Genomic DNA, 19,991 nt, shown 5'->3' with positions numbered 1-19,991 from the left:
CAATGTAGCCAGTGACTCTCTCTTTGCAAACTCTGTTGGTAGAGTTTGGAACCTACTCCCAGCTGATATTACATTGCTCTCCTCCCTAACCTAATTTAAAACCAGACTTAAACTACATCTGGCTCTAAACTGGCTTTGCCACTGTAACAAGCCTGGCGAACTCTTATCTTAAATGTTAATTATTAGTCAAGTTTACTGTAAAATATTCTCCTGACTGTAACCTGGGGGAAATTCTAACCTGAGAACTTGCTTTTACATTCTTTGTACATATCAAATCTGTAAATTTCTTAACTTTTTTTAAAAGTTATTGTTTGTCTTGGAACTTTTCTCCACGGGCCTCCACTGAAAATGGACATGATTCCAGTCGGACTATCCCAGCCAACAAATGTAAAATAAATAAAATAAAATAAATATATATATATATATATATATATATATATATATATATATATATATCTAGGGTCTATATTAAATATTCAAACAGCCAAAATGTCGAATACCATATGGTCAAGACCATATGGTCGACATTTGGATGTTCAAATATTAAAAAAAACAAAAAAGTAAAACACACCTTAACAGTGCGAGCAGGGGGGCAAGCCGCCCTGCACCCCACACCCCCACTACTTAAATATACCAACTCCGAAAATGCACTTCAGTGCAGAAAAGGGAAATTCTCCCATTCTGCACCATACAGAGCCATTAAAAGTCAATCTTTGAACACTTGAAATGTCGAACATTTTCCCCGGGATTCATGAAGCTTGCGCCAGGCGCAGGCATAGCATCGGCGATCTAACACTAAATATGGCCGCCGAGTGATTCAAGTACGAGCTGTTTCCACTTGCACAACCTGCGTACACTAGGCCCGCACAGGTCCCGGCGCATGTATGCTAATCACCCCATGTGCAGCAGCATAGCATGCAAATGAACGTATATAGCGATTCTGGAAATGGCGCAGGTGTAGTGTAAGCATTCAGAAATGTAAACCGAAAAAAAACGGTTTACATTTTTCAAACATAAAATCAGAGCCATGACAGCAGACCAAACTCACATATTATACTGTTAATATATGCCAATGGCTAAATATATAGCAATTGGCATAAAACAACATGCACAAAATAAGAAACAGAACATTTAATACTATGCCCACACTAACATGAAGTTAAAGCGCAGGGCATCGGTGCGCAAAGGGGATGGCAAGGAATATAATGAAATATCAATTAAAACTGCAATGAAACACATATCACGATTTCCCCATAATAGTCAATGGCAGGCATGCTACACCATACTCATGGCACAAGGGTTGCTAAGAGGCAGTGACAGTGTTATGTGCAGTAGCTAGGAATTAGTAGGTAATGCCATGCAAATAAGAGGAGTAATACTGAATCGCAGATTTCTCGCTGGTGTAAGGATACACAAAACAGTGTAGCATTATAACACTAAGGTGAGCCCATCAGATAAAAATGACATCAAGAGAGGGGTGTGTCACCATTGCTGTAAGCACATTGGAGCATTGCTAACCCAGTTTGCCTGTTGCTAAGCAAAGCTGCAGGATAGGGTTGTGTTGAAGTAGCCATAGTTTGGTTTAGCTGAGAGCACACAATGTGCATGTGAACGTGGATGAAAATGCGTTGTAAACCCAATAAACAGCTGTGCTCGGCTCGCACCAGAGCAGAAACAGGAAGGATACGGGAAAAAGATAAGGAAATGTTGCAGCATGGAAATAGGAGTACAAATGAGTAATTAACACCTAGGAACCCACAGTGGGCCATTGACAACAGCTAACAAGGCTGCTAGCAGCTACCTCCAGAACAGGAAAGGGGAGGTGCCGTACTGCAAAGAAAACAGAACTGTCACAGCAGAACAAAGCAAAATTGCAGTAGGTCATCTACAAAACACATTTCACAACACATTCCTGGGTAGGGAAAGTACAAAACAAGAAAGCCCGCAGCTGGATGCATGCCTGTCAATGGGAGAGGATTTGGGCTGAAAAGTGAAATAAAGGGCAACATATAAATCATGGCAGGCAAGCATAATTTAACACCAAAGGCCCCACAATAGCAGTACTCACTGTTGTTGTTGTTGTTTGTCTTTGGCTTTTCCTGGTTAGGGGTCGCCACAGTGGAACTCCAGTCCGCTAATGTTTGGCAGTAGATTTTTATGGTGCTGAGTTGCCAGCTCGACACCCAACCTTCAATGATAAAACCCATAATTAAGATACCCTGCAGCTGGAATTGTACATACACACCTAATGACATCAGCAGCTTCCAAAGAACAATAGTATAAAGTATGAAAGCACCTCAAACACACTTGTATATTCCCAAACACTATGCACCATCAGTGTAAACAAACAGGGAACTTTTAAAATGTACATGCTAGGAGCTGCCATAGCTTTGATTCATCAGTATGTGTTGGAGACTGAAGGTGGTGTGGAGGATGATGCTGACAACCACCTCAGGCACCAGAGGAGGAGAAGAGTGTTCAGACCAAGGGTAACCTACCAGGGGCTAAATGATCTTGAAATAGTAGAGCGTTACAGGGTGTACAGGGACACCATACAGCAAATTGTTGAGCTGTGCTGGCCATGCCTCAGAGCGAGAAATAATAGAGGGGAACCCATCCAAGTTGACACAAAGGTATGTGTAAGCTTGAGAATACTAGCCACAGGTTCATTCCAAAGGCCAACTGGGGATATCCTGGGGGTCTCACAGGCATCAGCATCCAGGGTACTCCACCAGTTCCTGGATACGATGTTACCACATGCCAATGAGCACATATACTTCCCCCGAATGCAGGAGGAGTTGGCCAGCAATATGCATCTCTTCCACCATGTGGCAGAATACCCAGAGGTACTGGGTGCAATAGACTGCACGCACATACACATCAAGTCACCACCCACTGAGCAGGGTAGGCACTACATAAAACGCAAGGGATACCCCTCCATCAACTGCCAGGTCATGTGCAATGCCCAGGGCATTATCATGGATGTGTGTGCTGGCAGCCCTGGAAGCTATCACAACTCCCACATCTGGCATGTCTCACAGCTGTATCAGGTATTTGCCAGGGGGGACATCCCATATGGCCAAATGGTGGGGGATGCTGGCTACGCACTGGAACCGTGGATGATGACTCCCATCAGAAATGCACGCACACCCATGCAAGAATGCCATAATGAGACACATGCACAAATCAGAATCATTATAGAGTGTGTGTTTGGGATGCTAAAATCACCGTTTCGTTGCTTGGACATATCTGGTGGAGCCTTGCAGTACTCTCCAGGCATGTGTGCTCACATCTTCATAGTATGTGCCAGGCTACACAATATGATCCTGTGGAAACAGCCGCAGCAGGGACATAATGGTGAAGACCCTCACAGCCCACCACCATTGCCAAGGGCCCCACAGGCACAGAGGTACTCAGACCATGAACACCCTGAGCCAGCCCCAGTAGGCAGACGGAGGCATGCCCAGTATGTCCATGCCTTGGCAAAGAGGGAACATATAGCACACACACTGACAGTGTAGGCATCTATGGACTGACACCCTTCTCCACCTGCACACACAGTAAACATGGATGGCACACACACAAGACCACCTGTAAATTGTTATGTATAGGTGGTCTAATGTGTGCATGCTACAGAGGCAGCCCTCAATTATTGCACACACAACTTCTATTGGCACAAGGTAAGTCAACACCTGAATAGTAAATTAGGCTATCAGCATGTGCTGATACTGTATGTATAGGTTCACAGGTACAAAGGTAGGTATTTGGCTAACTGCTCGAGGTTAGTCATACACCTAGCTGACTTGTGTCAGCTGTCGCCACCCCACTGATTAACTAACTGTCCCTCTGTGGAGCAGAGCCAATTGTGGGATTCCTGGGGTGTACCCACTGTTCCCCATCCAGTCTACAAGGGGTCCCTGGAGTGTTAGTGAGAGGCTCTGTATAATGTAATCAGGGATGTAGTTCCAAAGCATGGGGAGTGCCTGTGACAGGAATCTGTCACTCCAGCATCTTCCAGTTATGGTTGTGGGAAGGTTTAGCTCATTACAGTGTGTGGCTCACTGTGACATGGATTTCCATAGTTGGAGCATATCCATTAAGCCTGACTTGGACATGGCTTAGTTGGGCAGCAAAGATCATCTCTGAGTAAACGAGATGCCACTGAGTAAGGCAAGAGTTCATGCAGTCTGGCAGCATAGGACACATGTCTGAGGCCAGTAATGCTCTTGGCGAGGTATGTTCATGGACCATCCAGCTGTTGGATGTGTCTTCTGAGGTACATCACAAATGTCTTATCATACTCGATGATGGGATTGATGAGTGATGAGTAAAGGGGCAAAATAATCTCAGTATGTCTAGATGCAAACCCTCAAGTAATCAGATGGCCTACATAGACGGATGGCCTAATTACTGTGGAGATATGATTGTCAAAGGAGAGTTCACTATCTAATGTAGTCCCCACATACCATTACCTCATCTGAATTAAAGTGGCTGCCACTCATGTATTACTATGTGGGTTTTTAGTTTTCTCAACATGGAATGACCATGCAGTTTGTGACCTTCAGCTGGAGGCCATGACTGTGACATCCTGTGTTGGTCTATGTGAGGCCCCTTGAAGGATGTCTGTGACAGCTGGACTGTCAGTTATGGCCCCCAGTTTGCAGTAATTGCCAAACACAGTCTGTTGTAGTCCACCTGTGTTTGCCTATACCTCTGAGAATTATATGGCAAACAGTAGGGGTCCCAGGACTAAGTCCTGTGGGACACCAGTTGTGACTGGTTAAGAGTTGGACCTGGAGGCTGCTAGGCTTACCATGTGGGTTCTGTGTGTAAGCCTGTTGGCAACCCAACCTGTGATGTATGGGTGTATGTACTGGCTGGTGTGTTTATAAACAATCCCTGAGTGGGGAATGGTGGCATAATCCTTAGCGAGGTCCAGGTAGTATGTGTGAACTACCACACCCCACACCTAAAGTCTAGGTGACTGTAATATGTCAAACAGGTCCAGTAGGCATGATCTGCACTCATCAAGCAGACCTGGGTTGGGTCGAGTGTCAGGAGGTTCCCAATGTCTCTGTTAATGAGTTCCATGATGATGCGCTCCATAGCCTTGCAGACCAGGCTAGTCAGGCTTATAGGGAAATAGTTCCCAGGGTCCAATGTGGCGCGACCTTTGTGGAGTTGGATCACTGTTGCTGTGTGCCACTCTGTGGGTATGTAGCCTGTAGAGAGTCTGTGTTTGAACAGTGTGTTTAGGTGAAAGGTTAGTTCATTTGGAGCTTGTGTAAGACACAGCCTGGGACACTGTCCGGTCACATTAAGGCTGTATTCATGGCTTTGGATAGGGCTGTTTTATCCTGTGTTGGTGTTTGCCGGGGCCATACATTCTTCTGGTATGGTTAAGGGCCATTTAGGGGTTGAGAGGGGTGTGAAATTTGCACTGAACATGTCTGCCAAAATGCTGGAAATATCAGTCGGTTCAGTATATTTAGTGCCACTCTGTACCAACTCGAGCAGATCTGAAAGTTCCCACTTAGGTTCTTGACATAGCTAAAGAATGATTTATGGTTGTCTGTAGGGTCCTTTGGAAATTGTCTTTTGAAGCTAGCCTTGAATGATTTCATGAGGGATCGTAGTTTCATGCTGATACTGATCAGGGATGTCTGTCCTTCTAGGGATTTCACTCTTATCAGTACTTGTTACCTCCTACTATTGTAGAGCCTGTGTATGGCAGGGGTCCACCAGACTGGTTCCCTGTTCTTTGAGGAATGAGTCTAGGTTAGACTTGGGATAGCACGATCCATGCAATCCTGCAGATGATCATAGAGTGCCTTTGTATAGGTTTCAGCATCTTGGACAGCATTGTCCATTGGATGGGGGCTGTGAACCGTTCCACCTTGGGCATAAGCAACAGGAAGTCTGCACTGGAAAAGATTTCCACTGTGGTTTCCTTGTTTGGGGTTGTGGGTGGAATGTGACTATCCAGAGTGATTAGTCTATGGTCTGATCTAACCGGCGAGGGGTTGATGTCGGGTGTGGAACACTGGTCAACCCTGTTGATGATGACCAGGTCCAATATGTTATTCCCTCTGGTGGGGGTGTAGACCAGTTGTTCCAGGGCATTTGATTTGGGAAATTCTAGGAAGCGCTGGGCAAGGGAGTTAGTACCCAAGTAGTTCTCCCAGTTAATGTTTGGGTAGTTGACATCACCCAGTATTAGTGTGTTTGGTAGGACCCGCATATTTCCCAGTGTCCCCGGAAATGCAGAATGTGGGTCCTGGGAATGGTGGGTGATCTGTAGCAAGCTACAATTTGAATTGCAGTGTTGCCCATTGTCAGTTGTACTTGGATGATCTCTGATGCATCGTGCTGCGCCACTAACCTGGAGGTGTGAGTATCCTTGATGAATATGGATACACCCCTGCCTTTTGTGTTCCAGTCCAGGTTCTGTGGCCGAAAGGTGTGGTATGAGTTATAGGCTGGTGGTGCTGGGGTGTTCTCTGGAGCCTTAAACCGGGTGCACTGATATTGATGTTCTCCATAATGAGGAGTGCCTCGAGTGTGTGCAATGTGAGGTTTAGACATCCAACATTGAGTAGAAATACCCTCAGTGTCTGGTTACATGTACTATGTACGTTGGTGGGTTTGTCTTATGAGCCTTGCCTAAAAGTCCACCTTGCCTAATATCCACCTCTCTACTATTGTTTGCAATCAGTGACAGCTGTGCACATGTACATGTTCTGCAAATGTGTACTGACCCTTGTTACAGGGCTGTGCCAAATGGCTATGTGCACACCTACATAGAGTGGATACTGACAGTAGAGACACACTGGTTGAACATGTAGATTTGTGTAGCCTAACCTCTCATTGCCAGACTAACAGCTGCTTCGAAATACGTTGACAGTACTGGTAATGAAACAGGGTGCATATCATCATTAACGCCAGTGTGACATCTGCAGTAGGCGTGTAAGATGTAGGAAACTGCTGCCCATGTGTAATAGCAGTCTCATGGGTGATGGCATACACTATCTGATTATATCCTGATCATGTCGATAGTGGCAGCAGAGTCTATTGATATATGACTCTGTGTGGGGAGTGGGTGTCTGCACCCAACAGAGCTCATGGTTCTGCTGGGTATGTGAGTTTATACCCAGACAAGGATACAGCCTTGTTCACACTTGCATCATCTGTAATCAACTATCATGATGTGATGTGGCCCTCAGAGGGAGATTGCTATTAAAGGTAGCTATCATGTTCCTGTGATAGCTAGTGTTGCCACATCCATAACTCAAATGTGAGCATCACTGTCTAAAACTTCTTTATAAGCAGTAAGTATACTAAATACAGTACATGGTACTTGTAGTACTGAATGCTCATACAGGCATGTCCACTACTCAGCTACTGTTGTTTACTAATGTCAGCTTTGTGTATGTGGCCATCCTGGGAGAATGCATTCTCTATGCCATGTACACTGCCAAATCCACCTAACACCACACCCCACATATTGTCTGGGATGCAGCTTCAGGGGTGATCCTGGAGGCAGTTCATACTACATCCATGACTGGACTAAACAGTCAAGAGGTGTAGGTTAACACATGCATCTCATCACCACAACCAATGCATACCCTTATCAGAACACAGTAAAGACACACACACATTCCACCAGATATCACACACACATCCACAGAGGCCTCTAAGTATCTGGCCAAGCAAGAGGCCTCCCAAGATAGAATAGACAGACAACAGAATGCAAAAACTGTATGACATAGTTTGCATAATTGTGTCACACCTCAGAACATGTGGCTGGAAACATGGCCAACAGTATTCATTTGTGAACGCAAATCCTAGCACTATGTTACACACCAAGCAATATGAGGGCAAATATACTGTCAACTGCCTGTCTGCCATGACTAGCCACATACCCATACACTCTGACCACCTTTAAAACTATACACATGTCTCTGACATATGCTATGTTGTTGTGCAGGACCTGTGATGTAGTAGCCTGGACTGCATGGAAATACATGTAGGAACTGTCAGGTCATATAGCCCGTGTGGGTATGTCCCAAGTCCTGGGTAGCAGTCTGCCAGTGGCCAGAATAATGCAGCAGTACAGTGACATTTAATGATGTAATTCAAAGAGTATCCAGCATTTGTCTGCCTGGGATAACATGGTTGATAGACCATGATGCTTTGCCAGACATGGTCTGCACCTGTCACCTCTGAGAATCTGGATACTCGCAATGGCCCATGCATCCCCTATAGTGCCTCCATCATGCCAGGTTCAAGTGAAAGTCCACTGGTGCAACAGGGACAGCCAAGATATAAACTGTAGGTCTTGCTACTCAATTATACAAATCAGGTACTCAATATGGACTCACTTATGCAATCTGAAACATGGAGAACATAACTGAGCAGTGATTGAGATATGGTTCAACGCTTTGGAGAGCGCCCCTGCATGACCATGTTATAACACATACCTCACCTCATGGCCAACATCCTTTATTGGAACACATGGGCCACAGGTGTGTCCAACTTCCAGAGGGATATGTACACCCCCACGCAAGTTGCACTTGCACAACGTAAGATGCATTATGCTGAGCAACCACCTTTGTGCCAAAGTGTAATCCAAATTGCACCTTGTGACAAATCATCCACCATGCCTCAGAAATAACAACTGTCATTGTGCTGTAATGGGAAATACCGGTTGTGAGACAGGTCACCATAATCATGGCCACTCAGCTATCCCATTATGTACAGGGAAGACTCATCATGTACCAACACATGTGCTCAATGCATGTTGGATGTCATCAACAACAATGACCTGGATCACCATAATCACACCAACAGGTTTAACTGTATGCCACACATGGTCAGTCTTCAAAGCAAGTGTTATGCTCCTTAAGAGTGAAGTGGTGACTGTCATGGCTCCCATGCAGATGTACAATGCATGTGCAAATGCTGGGTCCTACACAAATGCACTTTAAGCACTCACATATGTGCAGTGATTGTGCCATTGAAACAGAAACAGGATTCAAACAAACACAACTATGAAGGCAAACCGGTGATACCCTGCCTTAAACTGTACCACAAAAGGTAGTAACTGTTGCAAGGGTCAACACACATGAGTGGAAGTTGATCCATGGTCAGCCTCAATAAGATGCAGATACACCATATAATGCCACGTAAAGCTACTGAGAAACTACTCATCCACATATTATGAGGCCAAACACAGAGGATTCCATAGCTGTGTCATGAAATGTAATGGCAACAACAAGACCTGCTGTGCTTCACAGCACTATGGCGTAAGAGGTACTGCACCTATGGTAATAGCACCTGTTCAGCCAGATAGGGTCTTGGATAACATAAACACACTGTCCCCCCCAAAAGGTACACATTCATACATCCATGTACACTACAGAGCCCCTGTAATAACAACTATCAGGTACAAGCTGCACTCTCTAATGCCATACATACAGGCTGCATGGGACCTGTCCAAATGCCAGGTTATATCCTACGCAAATGTCAAAACAATCTGCTCCCCACATAAACATCTCGTACAATCATAGCCGCATGTCAGGCTGTGTACACACTCAATGGTGCACAGCAACAGTCATCTGTTAATGCTGTCAATATCTGAGGGACCCTGGTATGTGTACAGCTGACCTGGGTACAAACAGTGGTATCATTGCATTGCATAACACATAATGCAACTGTGTCAGTACATGGGTACTCTGCACAGTTGTTGTAGGGCTAGGTACAGTCCAACAGTCAAAGGTTACTTGGTGTTGTTCCATTACATGTCATACCACATGTATGGATGTGTGTTGGTGGTCTGAGGACATGGTGGTGTCTGAGGATTACATCCTAGAATGCAGCTTTTAACACTGTGACCTGCACCTGGCTCATCTGTGATGATATATGTTGTTGGAGTACTGGTCTGTACATGTGAGTAGCCATTATGAATATGGGGACACCACACCTGGAGTGGTCCGTACCTGTGTTATGGCCCACATGTCTGGTTCTGAGTTATATGGTGGTAGTGCTATTGTGCACAACAGAGCCATCAGCCAGGTATTCCTCACTGCACAGATGTCAGTATTCCCTATTGTAGGGTCAACAGTGAGCAGCTGTGATTATGACATCAACACATCTAGCACTGGTTAGCATAAGAATACAATTGCAATTATCTTCTAAGTGTCAGGGTGTTATCCTGTATTTAGGTCTTTTGCCTTAGAAAGGCACTATATGGGCAAATGTGAACAAGATATTATCAACACTCCCTTGAATCATGGATGCATGTGATCTGTGACAAAGGCTTGTCTTCTGTCAGTTATGTCATCCCAGACTGACAGACACTGGACAACCTTGTAATTACAGCAGGGCATTGGTTCATTGTGTTAGTCAAGCAATTGCCATTCCTAGCATGAAATCATTGTGAGTGACAGTATTGTGCTTGTTATAGACTGATACATCTAAGGTGTCGGACAGCAGCAGGTGTTGTGTAGATGACCAGTGTCAGATACATGTAGTGCAGCGTTCCTGCTAACAATGACAACTACTAACACCGGAGACCATTGCAACATGTTCTGTACGTCGAGCATGGCCATTGTGGCCTTCCGTGTTCAGAATCAGTGCATCCTAAACAGCCCTGTGCTACTAAGTGTATGAGCATGCCCAGTATAACCCTGTGTATTTGGACTCATACTGCATTCCAAACAGACCTGTGCTACTAAGAGTGTGTGAGCATGCCCACTGACACCTTGTGTAAGTTATGTGCATGGCAAGTGTATCCCTGTATAGTGATAGTAGTCATCCATTCCACAGAAGGGCATACTCCTGTTTGGGATGGACTGCTACGGTAAACACACAGGTTCACAGCTATGTACATCATAACTGTCAGTATCCCTGTTAATGTCTGCAATTCTAGAAGTTCATGATGACTGCGTTGGAATGTGTAATCTCTGTGGTGCAACTCGTAACTGCGTAGTACTGAAATAGTGATCTATAGATAGGCAGGTGTTCTGATCCCATCACTGATGTGCGTGTCTGCTGGTGGACAGAACAATGCTCTTTTTAGAGCACTCACACTTTGTACGATTCCTATACTCAGCTTTGGCAAGGCTGATCATGTCACCCACCTAGGAATACTCCTCTGGGATTGCTGTGACCTAGTAATCTCGATAACGCGTTCTATAACTGAGTAATGCTGAGTGTGATAAAATAGTTGCTGTTCTAATCCCAGACATGCCAAGTAAGTGTGTGTGTGTGTGTGTGTGTGTGTGTGTGTGTGTGTGTGTGTGTGTGTGTGTGTGTGTGTGTGTGTGTGTGTGTGTGTCTGTCTGTCTGCCGGTAGACAGAACAATGATTTTTAGAGCACTCACACTCTGTATGATTCCTGTACTCAGCTTTGGCAAGGCCGATGATGTCACCCACATCGGAATACTCCTCTGGGATTGCTGTGACCCAGTAATCTCAGCAGCACATTCTGTAACTGTGTAATGCTGTAGTGTAATAAAGTAGTTAGGTCTGTGTTCTAATCCCAGACATGCTAAGTGTGTGTGTGTGTGTGTGTGTGTGTGTGTGTCTGTCTGCTGATGGGCAGAACAATGCTTTTTAGAACACTCACACTCTGTACAATTCATATACTCAACTTTGGTAAGGCTGACAATGTCACCCACATAGGAATACTCTGGGATTGCTGTGACCCAGTAATCTCGATAGCGTGTTTTATAACTGAGTAATGCTGTAGTGTGATAAAATAGTTAGGTCGCTGTTCTAATCCCAGACATGTCAAGTGTGTGTGTGTGTATGTGTGTGTGTCCGTCTGCCGGTAGACAGAACAATGCTTTTTAGAGCACTCACACTCTGTACAATTCCTATACTCAGCTTTGGCAAGGCTGATGATGTCACCCACCTAGGAATACTCCTGTGAGACTGCTGTGACCCAGTAATCTCAGCAGCACATTCTGTAACTGTGTAATGCTGTAGTGTAATAAAGTAGTTAGGTCTGTGTTCTAATCCCAGACATGCTAAGTGTGTGTGTGTGTGTGTGTGTGTTTGTGTCTGTCTGTCTGTTGATGGACAGGACAATGCTTTTTAGAACACTCACACGCTGTATGATTCCTATACTCAGCTTTGTCAAGGCTGATGATGTCACCCACCTAGGAATACTCCTCTGGGATTGCTGTGACCCAGTAATCTCTATAGCATGTTCTGTTGATGTGTAATGCTGTAGTGTGATAAAGTAGTTAGGTCAGTGTTCTAATCCCGCACATGCCAAGTGTGCGTGCGTCTGCCTGCCGGTGCACAGAACAATGCTTTTTTAGAGCACTCACACTCTGTATAATTCCTATACTCAGCTTTGGCAAGGCTGATGATGTCACCCACCTAGGAATACTCCTCTGGGAGTGCTGTGACACAGTAATCTCGATAATGCAGTCTGTAACTGTGTAATGCTGTAGTGTGATAAAGTAGTTAGGTCGGTATTCTAATCCCAGACATGCCGTGTGTGTGTGTGTGTGTGTGTTTGTGGATGTCAAGCCAGTGGACAGAGCAATCTATTTTTAGAGCACTCACACTCTGTACGATTCCTATACTCAGCTTTGGCAAGGCTGATGATGTCACTCACCTATGAATACTCCTCTGGGATTTCTGTGACCCAGTAATCTCGATAGCATGTTCTGTAACTGTGTAATGCTGTAGTGTGTTAAAGTAGTCAGGTAGGTGTTTGATTCCAAGGCATAGCAGGTATGTATGTTTGTTATTCATATCCTATGTGCTAGTGGCTGTGACTGACTAGCCACTGGATGTGTTGAGGAGCGTGTTTTGTTGTTTCCTTGTATAGTGGCCATAATTGTCACAATCAGCCAAGAGTCTGGATTGGCAAGCCATACCCATACATTTGGCAGTAGGCCTGGTGAGTAAAGTCAGCAACCCTAAAATTACCCTGAATACAGTCTGAACCTGTGTGTCACACAGAAACACACTTGCCTTGGGATTAACACCAGTACATAATACAGGAATTGCTGGTGGTTTCCTTTTCATTCTTGTCTAATGCTTTGGTGCCACGAGGTTGGTTCTTCAGATATATATTCTATATTCTATGTATGTGTGTATATATATATATATATATATATATATATATATATATATATATATATAGACATTAACACACATACATCTACATGATGGAATACATGTCCTATACTGCTGAATGCCTGTGCTGGATGATATGCACATGATAACTTCCAATGTATGCAAATCTGCCATGGCTTAGTGGTAAAGCACACCGTCTGTGATGTGCACGGTCCTAGTTTCGAGCCTTGTAGAGTCTGGTTGTTTTGTTGCTGGGCAGAGCAAGGGCCATTGAATACGGTGTGAGTAAGGTGCTTTTAAGCAGTTGTGTGCGGGTCGGCACGACGATAAGCAGTTGTTAGTTTTGGGGAGGCTCAGTATGGTTCATGTAACATTGCATTAGCAGATAATACTATGCAAATGAGGTAAAGGATAGTGAATCCCGGTTACCCCCAGGGTGTGAGGCAGGTCTCAAAATTGTATTTTTACAGATAGCCGGGTGCAGGACTCAGATATAGGTGACATCATGGGGGGGTGTCAGGCATACTGTGCGTGGATTGGAGCCCTGTGGCTTGGGATTGCTACTAGCTTAGCACGGCTAAGCTAGGGGTGTGTCTATACCTGCCTAGTGCAATTGAGAGGGACAACAGCAGTAGGAGAGTAATCAAGGTGAACTACCTGAGCTGACAGGTGATATGTATCAGAATCAGTGGATTACATGTGCAGCAGACCAACCCAGCCCAGAACACTACTATAAACTAAGAAAACACCTTCCCCTCTAGTTTTTCCACACTCTACACTACTGGTGTATACATGCGGGGAAATTTTAACAAACAAACCTACGAAATGAGAAGGGCTGCAGCAGGCAACCTACACCAACATGTGCAAGAGGCTGAGGGTGGTGAAGATGTAAATGCTGCCGAACAACCCTCAGTGAGGAGACAGAGAAGAGTGTACAGACTCAGGGTAACCTACCATGGGCTATATGAGCTAGAGATAGTGGAGCACTATAGGGTGGACACACCTGACACATCAAATAGACCAAGGGGAACCCATCCCAGTGGATACCAAGGTATGTGTAGGCCTAGGTATATTAGCCACAAATACCTCCCAAAGCACAACTGGTGATATCATGGGGATCTCACAGGCATCAGCATCCAGAGTATTCCACCAGTTCTTGGATGCCATGTCAGCACATGCCAGTGAGGACGTATATTTCCTCAACACATGTGAGGTGTTGACCAGCAATATGCGTCTCTTCCACTGAATAGCAGACAACCCTGGGGTAGTGGGTGCTATAGCCTGCATGCACGTACACATCAAAGCACCACCCGGCAAGCAGGGTAGGGCCTACATCAACCGCAGGGGAATCCCCTCCATCAACTTCCAGGTCGTATGTGACACCCAGGGCATTATAATGAATGTGTGTGCTGGCATGGGACTGGGCCACACAGCCCCCCACCAATGCCAAGGCCTGTACAGGCACAGAGTAACTCAGAGGAGGAACAACCTGAGCCTGACCCAGTAGGCGGAAGGAGATGTGCCCAGTATGACCTGACCTTGACAAAGAGGCAACGCAGAGCATATGCACTGACTCAGTAGGGACCCAGGGAATGTCACCCTCTCTGACTCGCACAGAGATTAAAAGGGATGCCAAACATGACACTACCTGTACTTAGCCATGTATAGGAAGTGTACTATGTGCATCCGACATAGGCAGCCCTCCAGCACCATCCTCAAGTCTGGCACACCCTCAAGGTAGGTCAATCAACCTACCAATTGCCAAATGTAGTAGAATGTGTTGGTACCTGTAGCTATGGTATGGATGTGAGCATGCAAGGGAATTGGGTGGCCGAAAGTTAAGGCAGCAGACAGTAGACACCTATAGTAGCACCATGACATCTGTAACACATACTGGAGTCACCATAGTAGCCAGTACTACACAGGGTGACAAAACCCACTGCGGGTAATGGGCTGAGATTCATGTGTGTCCATACAGCCCACACAAGTCTCAACTAGATGGACAGGTGTAGACCTACACAAACAAATGCTGTACTATGGCCTCTGAGTGTGCCCTATGGGTAACCCCTCCCATAGACCCACACATACAGACTACAGCAGCCCAGGCAGTTGGATGTAGGTTGTGAAGGCTACGAAGTCAGAAACTAATATGTTGGTAATTAAAGCTAAGATCTGTAGTACACTGGTATGCCTCTAGCTAGCACAATAGGTAGGTCTACACACTGAAATGGAGTGCCTGACATACCAGTACAGTACTAGCAAATGTGTACAAGTGTCAGGTGTTCCCCCCATCCAACGTACACATATAGCAACAGTCAGGTGTGCCCCCCCCTCCTGTGTAGGAATGTAAATACAATCAAGCGTCCCCCCCTGCTATGCAGAAATGTAGCAACAGTCAATGCCGCATGACCGATGGATACCCTGCAGACACAGCATGCTGCATTTCTGTGTACAACGCAAAGGTCAGCACCACAATACAGACTACCTGGTCATGTAACACATGTGATACAGATGGACATACTGGGCATGCTCACACACCTAAACACATGAGGGCCATGTCTGCAAACACCAGTCGTCTGGACATATCTGCCGGTCACAGTTCTTAGTGCAGACACATGTCAGTATGCACCATGCCTGCCTTGCACACACATTGGCTAGGAATACAGGCATATATGTAAGGACAACACACTATAATATGGCAAAGATAGACAGACATAGATGTGTGGAACAGGGTGACCATGACAAGGAGCCATCCGGGCCTGTCCCATCAAGCACACAGCCAAAGGGCCCCAAAACATGAGGTGCAGATGTCATTCACTACAGATACTAGCCACCTGTATCTGTCAGCATGTCAGACTATGTGGTGCACGTGCCAGCTGTGCAACATGACTGTACAGGTAAGTAGTCATCTAGTAGCTGTATACACGTACCTGTGACATATGGCCCCATCTGTGCCCGCATGTGGCATGTCAACCCCACATGACTGGATTATGGCCCATGCACACACTGCCCTCCCCATAGCAGTATTATGACAAGCCTGATGAGGTCATCCATTGTGAAATACACCTTTGGGAGAGCTGTAGCTCAGTAATCTCCATGGAGTGTCCCATAACTGCATACTTCTGTAGTGTTAAACTAGTTGTGTAGTAGTTCTAACCCTAGACTTGCCAATTGTGTGTGTAAATGTGTGAGTGTCTTTATGTCTCACACTGTGTAGAGAGAAATGGTTTATAGGCTACCCACAGTCCGTGCAAATCATATACTCAATGTTGGCAATCCTGCTGATGTCACACGCTTAGAAATACACCTCTAGGACTGCTGTAACCCGTTATTCTCCATAGCGCATGCTGTAAATGCATATTGCTGCAGTGTGATCCACTAGGTAGGTAGGGGTTCATAATCCTGGACATGGCAGGTGTGTTTGTTTGACTGTCCGAGCCTGTGTGGGGGTGGTTGTGAGTGTCTAACCACTGGACATGTTGGGGTGCAGATTTTGTAGTTTTCTTATATGGTGTCCATCTTATGACACAATGCCCACCTCACAAGGTGTACAGATGTCAGTCAGCCACATGACTGTGTTGGCAAGCCATACCCCTACACCTGGCAAAAGACCTGGTGAGCAAAGTATGCAACCCTACTAGTTCCTGGTATATGTCCTGAACCCATGTGTCATACACAAACACACTTGCCTAAGGATATACTGCTATATTGCTAGTACCATGCACATTGATGACAGATAGTACGCATGGTGTGATTGCAGTGGGCTGCAGAGGACATGGCACCCTGTACAGCGGTACAATAGGACATAATTGCGGACAATGTGCCTTCACTAAGTTCCCCACTGGATGCCTGCAACATATGTGGTGCCATCAAATGTGATCCATAGAGGCCATACAATGCCATTCACATGTGCCTTGTATGGACCGATACCACTGACAAAAGCGAATACCTGTATCATGCTATCAATGCAGGTGCAGGGTCAACCTGCTGACTATAAGCAGGTTTCGCCACACCAGGCCAGTACTGGCATATCGGAGGATAACAGTCTGTGTACACAACATGTGCCTGCCATACCAGGTGCACCTGTACATGTCACTGTGCAGTATTGTGGGACATGCACATCCCAGGCAATGTCCATGTCAAGGACTATAAAACACAGACATTGCATGCATTGCAAAGCTATGGCCATACACAATGGTAACCAGGATGTCAGGGCAGTTCATGCAGTACTCATCTCTGTAGAACATTGCAGACACTACACCCCTGTACCACACTGCACACTACTGTTAGGTGGCATGATGCCAAGGAATACACCTCACCCAGCCTTGTACAGCCATCTTGCACAGCCAACCACTACACACCCATGAAGCAATGCATACATGCATGTCAGTACTGGCACCTTGAGTCTGCATGTGGGTTATGATGCTCCCAACCACAGTCACTCCCAGTATAACCCCCATTGGCATACCAACAGATGTCAAACACATTCACATTCCCTAGCTCATAGAACCTCCAGATATCCCCTGTGGTGCATGTAGTACCTGTGCATTACTGCAGTGTGGCAAACTAAGTAGGTAGGGAGTGTATTTGTGGCCCTGGCAAAGAGAGTCAATGTGAGTCCATTGGAGAGTGTGGTTGTGGTGACAATGGCATCCGTTCACATGGACAGCCATGTGTGTTACACCTAATGTATGCCTACTATATCTCTGTTGCACATGTCTCTCACCAACACACATATATGTTCTTATAGCACAGCTACATGTCGGCTTTGTGGCACATGTAGTAACTGCATGCTCTTGTAATAGTAATGACTAGTCAATCAGGGGTTTGACCCCTGTACTGGTAGGTGTGTGACAGATGATGCTTAGGTTACAGTCTCCAAGGCCTTCTCTGATATACTTTGTCTGCCACTCCCACGCACTCTCTGGTGGATGTGGAGGTGTACACCTGCTCAGCAGCAGCATGTGTACTGTAACTGATGGACATGAGCAGGTGGTGGCCTCTACACCTATTGCAGTCCTCTTCTGGCCGATTGCATATGGAACAGCTGTGATGATGCTCCCATAGCCATTCACATGATAAACACAGTACAATATCCATGAACATCATGTTGGTGTTTGACCATGGCAGTCGCTGTGAGTGGTACCTGGATGTGGTGTTTTGAAACGGCATCACAGATGATATCTGGATGTTCCTCAAACATCATACACAGTGGGAAATAGCCTAAAGACAGGAGGGTGATGTGCCAGACATGACTACAGCATGTAAGTGTTGCTATGCTTCATTGAGACTACAGCCTGTTTAACATGTTGTGTGTGGTAATGGCTATTCTGCATGTTCGATAACAGACATGACAGTGCTCTGTTCGTGAGGGATCCCCATCTGTAGGGCCATCTGTGGACTGGTCAGTGTGTGGAACCATTTGTTTCCTGTGTTACACATTGAACACACATCTGTGCACAGCAGGAGCATAGTGTGAGTATTGCTGCCAGTACATGGTGATAGGATGTGTTACTGCCATCACATCCCTGACTGGACATATGTCACATGGAGCAGTGGCATGACAGACACTGTCTGGGGTTCTCAGTGGCAATCCAATAATGGGCCACTGTTCATAGCTACAGTCACACGTCTTCTACACTTTGTACAGATGTCATGCAGTATATATGCATGGGTTGTGCTCCCTCTACAAATGTATAGCATCTGTTGTGTTGGGTTGATGGTCTTGTCTATGCATACTGTTGTTATTAATCCTGAATGCTGTTGTCTATTACTAAGCCATATCTGTGTTTAAACTGCAATACTATAGGCTGTATGGGTTTAGAGGTCCCAGCAGAACCTCCTGTCTCTCTTCAGCTGGCCATGGCACCAGGCACCAGCACATCAGGGGCCCAGCCTTGGACCTCAACCTCTGTTGGCTCTGCACCACCTTCTGTTGGTACTGCCACTGAGGATGGGTCTTGTCCCCACTGGGAGCAGGGCCAGACAGGAACATGTCTGCTGTCGGACGGTCCTGGACGTGGTGTGTTGGGGGCTCAATAAGGGGTTCCAAGGCCAGATACAACAGCTCAAGGGCGGAGTGTCACATTTACAGGGTGACACTGCCCCTCCTGGACAGCCCCCAGCACAGCCTCCTTTGCAACTGTTTTGGTGCAGTAGTGGCTGCCCATGGCTGGTAACCTCTGTCCCACTGTTCCCATGGGCTTATGAATGCTGAACACCCCTCCCCGTCTGAGGTGTATTCCCCCACATGTGTTATATACTGACCCTGTATGCTGTCTTGTCTGTGATCCTACCCTACCTATCCTCCACGGGCATGCCTAATCTCCATCCCCCACATCCCACTCTCACTGTACGTAAACATAAGACCAATCGGTTCCTAGAAAAACATTTGCCCCATATATAGCTGTCCATTTCACATGTGTCCACTGGACACATGTAACCCTTTTAATATTCATCACAACACACTCCTGTTATCCTCACCCCTGTCCCTCAGGTGCACGATCTTTGTATTCACATCACTCCTAAATGTACCAGGTACATGTGATGTGGACAACCCCATTGTACACACAACACTAATGGTCCCTCTATGGTTACCCCATTTACCTTTATCAGGATGATGATGTTGCACACACCACCTTGCAAGAGTACTGTTCTCACATAATGATTGGACAGGAACCGTTGTGTTAATGTACATTACATGCACAGAGTGATGTATACGGTCAATACAACTGTTTGCGTGTATGAATGACACATGTCTGTATGAGGAAGTCTTGATATTACATAGGACAACACCACTACATAATACAGGTGTCGCTGGTGTTTCCCTTTTCATTCATTTGTAATGATTTGTTGTCACGTGGTATGTTCCTGATATATCTCTATATATGTAT

Source organism: Protopterus annectens, chromosome 2.part2, assembly GCF_019279795.1.
Source record: "Protopterus annectens isolate FY-2018-M chromosome 2.part2, PAN1.0, whole genome shotgun sequence".
In the NCBI taxonomy this organism is placed as follows: Eukaryota; Metazoa; Chordata; order Ceratodontiformes; family Protopteridae; genus Protopterus; species Protopterus annectens.
This window is presented reverse-complemented; position numbering follows the sequence as displayed.